The sequence below is a fragment of the Pteronotus mesoamericanus genome, unplaced genomic scaffold (genome assembly GCF_021234165.1).
Source record: "Pteronotus mesoamericanus isolate MK-2021 breed Mesoamerican mustached bat unplaced genomic scaffold, CSHL_Meso_final contig_78, whole genome shotgun sequence".
Taxonomy (NCBI): Eukaryota; Metazoa; Chordata; class Mammalia; order Chiroptera; family Mormoopidae; genus Pteronotus; species Pteronotus mesoamericanus.
Genome location: NW_026555258.1, coordinates 16,319,377 through 16,325,698, shown reverse-complemented (window position 1 = coordinate 16,325,698; position 6,322 = coordinate 16,319,377). Strand labels below are relative to the sequence as shown.

Sequence of the window (6,322 nt, the reverse complement as noted above, 5' to 3'; positions counted from 1 at the left end):
CAATATAGCACTGGTAGCTATAGGCACTATGCTATATAGTAGAATTCTAGAACTTATCAGTGTTATGAGCCAAATTTCTTGATTTAGAGTCAGATCTTCTTTTCCCTGCTCTGTGCTACTTAACTCTAGAAGCCTTAACCCCATGTCTGTTCAATCCTTGATGGAAGTCTTTTTTTTTTTAAAGGAAAAATCCTTTCATTGACGTGGACACAGAGCATGTACCAGTCCATGATAAAATGACTTAAGAGAAAGATCCAGAAGGGCTGACTTCGCCCAATGGCACACTCTTAGAGCAGGGTCTGGGCATGAAATAGGTCCCAATGGAACTGGAGTTAAGGCCAAGACTTTGAGGCCAGACCAGTAGATGAAAGCAAGGAGAAATGCCCCGCCTCTGTTACCCAGTTGCAGCAGGACTCATGTCTAGACACTTGCAGACACACTCTGGTTCCCCAGGGGGGTGGGGACCAGGTGGCAGGCAGGAAGACGGGATCTAGGGTGAGGTGTTATAGTAAGTAACAATGTTGTTTTTTTAAGAAGCATCTGTCAACATCACACTACTGGTTCTGACATCCCTTATAACCATTGCTTGGCACACTTTACAGCATAAGTAAAGACTCAAGGAAGATGAATAATGAATATATTGGCTCCTATGAGATTGGAAGTGATGTGGGAGGGGTGGGCTGATGGGCAAGGTGCCTACATCCGGCAGGTGGGTGAGCAGCAGACAAGACAGGAGGCACCAGTAGGGGACCGTGTCTTAAGTACATGTCTGGTCTGTGGGTCTGTGTGACTTTGTGCGGAGTGGGGGGCGCCGAGCTCTAGCCTTCAAGGTCCACTTGCCCCTGGTCTCTCTTCTTGGCAGTATTCTTGTCCTGTTGCTGATGTAGGTAATGCAAAAGGATGTTTGTTTTATTCTGTCACAGTGATCTCTCTGTTTAGATGGGCACTCTGGCGTGGGTAGGTAGATGGAGGGGCATCCATTGGAGGCTTTGCACACAGAGTTGGCATGAAATTGATTAAAACTGCTTTTGTTGTAGATGGGCAGTCCTTCCAAAAAATCTGCCATCTTCTGTTTCCTCTGTTGCCACCTCAGCTACTGCCTCAGTGGCCATCACTCTCCCCATAGCCACCCCCTTAGCCGCCACTGAACAGTAACCAGTGGAAGCCTTTCTTGTAGACTTTTCCTGGCATTTTATTTTGTAGAATCTTATATCTCTTTGTTTATATACTTCCTATATGCTGATTTTTGCTTGGTCATAGCCATCTAATGTAAAAGTAGTGCCAAAACACTTTAGCAAGAAAAAAACGTGGTTACTTTACCTCCCAAGAAAAACACTTGCCTTTTAATTGAGCTTTAACCCAATGAAATGAAACTAATAGTAGGAATTTGAGACACTGAGTTAAGTTTAGAAAGATGTTTGAAGCAGCTAAATCCTTTTGGGAAATCCCCCATCTTTGGAGGTCATGTTGTCTAACATTGTACACAGAGTTGCACACTGGGTTTTTTTCCCACATGTTATTTAGAGGAAAGAACCTGGGTTTTAGGCTTAAGTCCAAATTCCAGCTCCACCTTTTCATAGCTGTGCAAATTTACCACTTTTGAATGGTCCCTGTGGGCTGATCCCATTACCTATATTATTAATTCTTACAACAACTATGGGAAGAAGGGTTTAGAGTTTAAGGATGAGGAAACTGAGTCTTAGAGAGGTAAAGATACAAACTTATATTAAGTAATAAAGTTAGAAGTCCCAGAGCTAGGAGTTGAAACTATGGCGATTGGGCTCCTGAATATAAATGACCAAACTGAGATTTTAAAAAATTAAGCATAACATAAATTCCATGAACTTCAGTTTCTCATAATGTGAAATTGGGATGATAATATCTCCATAGAAGAATTGCTTGAGGATTAAATAAGTAATACATGTACAGTCCTGGGCACCCACTGAGTGTCTAATAGTCTTCTCTTTATTACAAGTTGCTCTTGATGTCAGTTACAGTTATATTAAGTGTTAACTTTTGTTTGTTTGTTTCACTAGGATAGATTTCCAGATTGGAATTGCTGGACTAAAGGATGTGCATATTTAAATTTTCAAGAATTATAGCCAACTTGTCCTCCAATTTTCAAATATTTTTTATCATTTTTAAAATTCTCACCCAAGAAAATACTTATTGATTGTGAGGAGGGAGGTGGAAGGGTCGGGGGAAAGAGAGAGGAAGAGAGAGAAAAAGCAATATGAGAGAATAACGATTAGTTGCCTCCTGTACATGCCCTGACCAAGGACTGAACCTGCAACCCAGACATGAGCCCTGATCAGGAATCAAACCTGCAACCTTTCAGCATATGGGACAGTGCTCCAACAACTGAGCCACACTGGCCAGTGCTGTCCTACAATTTTTAAAAAATCAATATATGCTCCTAATAGTCTATGAGAATTTTTGTTTTCCTACTTTCTTTATTTTTCTTATTATCTCTGTGACTTTCCAGCAGTGAACAGTGCCTTGCACACAATATTTAAAATTGTTTGAGTTAGACTGAATTTCCATTGCTTTTTGAATCTTTTTCTTTCTCTCTAGTGTGTGCCATGAGAAGTCTCACTGGCCCAGCTCTTTCATTCCATGATTATTGATGAAGTAGTCACTGGTTTTGAACACTGGAAATACAAAGATGAATTAGACATACTTCATTCTTTTACTTTCCCCTTCTTACCTACTCAGGATTTTATACTCCGGTGATTGACACTTTTCTCTCACACTAGTATTTTAAATACTCATGCCCTTCCATATTTCCTTTAGCAATAGTTTTTGGGTATATTTTGCCCAACACTCCAATGATATCATTCAGGCAGAGATTAATATCTCCAGGAAGATAAAAGGCACACCAAGGCTCAGCAAGGGATGAATCCTTCCTCAGGTCACATACAACTATGCCTTGTCTTTGGGACTGTTGGACAGGGTCTAAGAAATAGGAACTAGCTGTTGATGTTAAAAACTCCATTGCTCTGCAAGAGCTGCCACACTGGTCATTCCCAAATTGAGAAGATCTCTACCTGGTGTCGACACCCTGGTGAGAGGTGAGTGGCTGGTACGAAGGACTGCTTCCTATCTTCCTCTAGGAGGGAGGTGTGGGTTGGGGCAAGACCTCCGTGATCTTGGACAATATTGTCTTGGGGACAAAGAAAGGATCTTTCAGGGTCATTAGGCCAGCAGTGCCCAGACCCTATTTTGATAGAGGGAAGTGTGGCGTTTGACCACTTGTGCCTGTGGGCTCCACGGGGCCCCAATGTCCTGGCATTGCCACACTGACTAAGAATGCCGACAGAAATGCTGTTGTTGTCATTTTAACCATTTACAATCTCTGTCTTTATATGTAACTTGTCTTTTTTGTTTCTTCACCTGTTTGCAAGATTCTTTGAAAAAAGTCTTTTTTTCCCCCAGAATATCATGTGCTTAGTAATTATTTTTATAATTACACTGCTTCGATTCACTGAATTTTCTGGATGTGTGGACTACTGTTTTTGGTCCAATTTGGCAAAAAAAAAAAATTGGCCAATATATTTTTCTTAAGTACTAACTTGGTGAGAGCAAATTGCTAAGTAAGGTACATAGTAATTTCATGTAATTTTGCAAAAAATGTACAAGGGAGGTCAGTATTATTTTTCCCTTGTTCCTGATGAAGAAACTGAGGCACAGAGAGATGTAGCTCACATGGGAGTTCAAATAGGGATGAGATGACGGAGTCAAGATTTGTGCTCATGCCTGCCCTGCACCAGAGCAGAGCTCTGGCCTCCTTGGCCACACTCACCTTTCTAACCACTCAAGGCCACAAATGAGCTTCAGAAAATCTCAGATGCCCCAGGTATTCCTGTTTCCACCTTTTGAGACTAAAATAAACCAAATTTTCATTTTAATTTGTGGATCTTTTTCTGTTCTGGAGGCAGTTGCCCTGAGGGCCATCTTAAGTTCTATTCAGCCCTAAGGATACTGTGGTCAAGCCTTGCTTGTCCTCAGTGAATTTCTAATTCAGGCTCATATCCACCCCTCTTTCATCCTGCCCTGAAGGCTTCAGTGACTTCAGACTCATCATCAGCCGAAATGCAGTGAGGTCTGATTAAAGCTGTTCTTGGTCTGCACCCAAAGCACCCAGCCAGCCTCATTTTACAACATATCCTTTCCTTCTGGAGCCCCCTGTGCATTACAGCTTCCTGGACCCTCTGTGCCTTTTAAACCTGCCAGGTCCTTGTTCCTCTGCTCGGCACAACCCACTCTTCATCTGCTTCCAGTTTCTTTTCTCCAAAGCCATGCCTGCAAGTGTGAAAAAGTTGGGTGGGGCTGGAGTCACATTTTTTCCAGACTAAAGTGATGAGACTGGAAAGCAATTTTCTCTTCATTTTTTATCAGTAAATGCTCAATAAGGAGACAAAAACTGTAGGCCCTAATAAAAATGCCTCAGTGATTGGCAGGAACTGAGCCAACCAGAAGAGGAAAGGGACTAGGGCATTTAAAGAGAATAAGCATCTGCATAGTAATCCATTCATGCCTGGGGCTCTTTTGGGAAGAGTTTCAGTACCTTCCTATATCAAGTTGTGTGGTCTGGGAGGAAAAAGAGCTTTTGATTATTTTTACATGCGTGCCTTGACTTTTACCCAGTGGGTTTCTACAGCCCAGTTCTGCCTCTTCCCTGCTGCCCACTACCCCACCCCCACTGAAATTGTGCTACACCAGCTAGTTATGCTTTCTTTCTCAGAGGTATTCTTCTTGGAAACCAGCATTTTGCCTTAAAAGCAACAAGGTATGTTGTATGGCCCAAAACAATAGTTGGAGTCAAACTTCTCTTTGGTTTTCTGATTCTGAACTCATTGTTTCCATTTTTCATGGTTTCTTTGAAAAATAAATCTTTTCTATAATTCACATGGGTCCATAAAATATTAGACAAGAAACTAAAATGTAAGCTTTATGAGGGCAGGGACTTTGTTTTGTTGCTACTGTGTCATCAGTACCTAGAATAGTGCCTGTATATGGTAGGAGCTGAAAAAGAAAGAAAGGAAGGACGGGAGGGAGGGAGGGAGGGAGGGAAAGAAAAAAAAGAAGGAGGGAAAGAAGGAAAGAAAGAAAGGGAGGGAGGGAGGGAAGAAATAAAGGAAGAAAAATAAAGATGGAAAGAGAGAAAGAAAAAGAAAGGAAAAAAGAAGAAAAATAGAAAGGAAAGAAGGAAGGAAGAAAGAAAAGGAAGGAAGACAGGCTTCACTGCTCTTAGAGAATGAAAAAGAACCTTGAGGATTGGTGCTGGGAGACCCTGAAGATATCTCTAGTTTTTCTTATAACCAGCTGTGCAACCATGGGCAAGGACCCTACCCTCTCTGTATTGTTGGTTGGTCTATAAAATGAAGTGGGTGGGATGAGTGTATATGAAGAATATTGAGTTCATTAATGGATATGAAAGTATTTGTGGGAAAAAAATACCTGCCTTTATCACTTTCCTTTCTTTGATATCTCTCTATGGGAAGATCTTCAGATATGTTTGTTTTTGGACCATAGTAGACAATCTGCTTTACTCTAGGGTAGATTCTAAAGACATTACGAGGTGGTTTATGACTGATGGGTTATAACCAGATAAAATATATGTAAGTGGCAAAGACTGGGGTATTTTCCATAAGTTTATACTGGAATAAGTATTGTATGCCTTTCTGGTAAATATCCCCTGGCAGCATCCAGAGACCATTAATTAGATGGAGAGGCAGAGAGAGCAGCATGGGTGTTAATGGCGCTACTTTGGAAGAGGATATCAGTAAACTTTAGGGCTGAAATTGGGATTGTTCAGGTCGAATTTGTGTACACAAAAGCTGGAAAGGAAAATGAGGAAAGGGAAAAATATTAGCACTGAGAGACAGAGAAAACAATGAAGAAATGAATTTATGAGGAGCTAGTTCATACTTGATCTGCTCTAGCTGTGTGACCATGGACAAGTCATTTCTAGAAGAACCAGGCATTGTTCTAGGCTCTCTAGGGGATAGAGATGAGTATAAGTCAGTCTCAGCCCTCATAGTTCTGGGTGAAGCAGACAGATAAAACAACGATGCCATCAAGAGTGATGACTGCTAAGATAGAGAAGTGTACACTAGTCTGTGGGAACACAATAGGGGGGGACTGAATTTTCTTGAGTGGTTCAGGAAGGTATTAAAGAGAAGATGGTGTTATAAATAAACATTTAGAGAACAAGAAATCTTTACTAAGTGGAGTAGGAATGATGCTGGGTCAGCTGGCACTATTCTCAGTGGAGAGAAGAGCTTGTACAAAGCATGGTGGAATGAGGAACCTGGTGTCT

At 41.3% G+C, this 6,322-nt stretch overlaps 1 pseudogene; it reads right to left on the bottom strand.

Moving 5' to 3' along the window:
- Positions 1-647: 647 nt before the first annotated feature.
- LOC129079491 (DET1- and DDB1-associated protein 1-like) lies at positions 648-1,066 on the bottom strand (annotated as a pseudogene).
- Between the last annotated feature and the right edge of the window lie 5,256 nt (positions 1,067-6,322).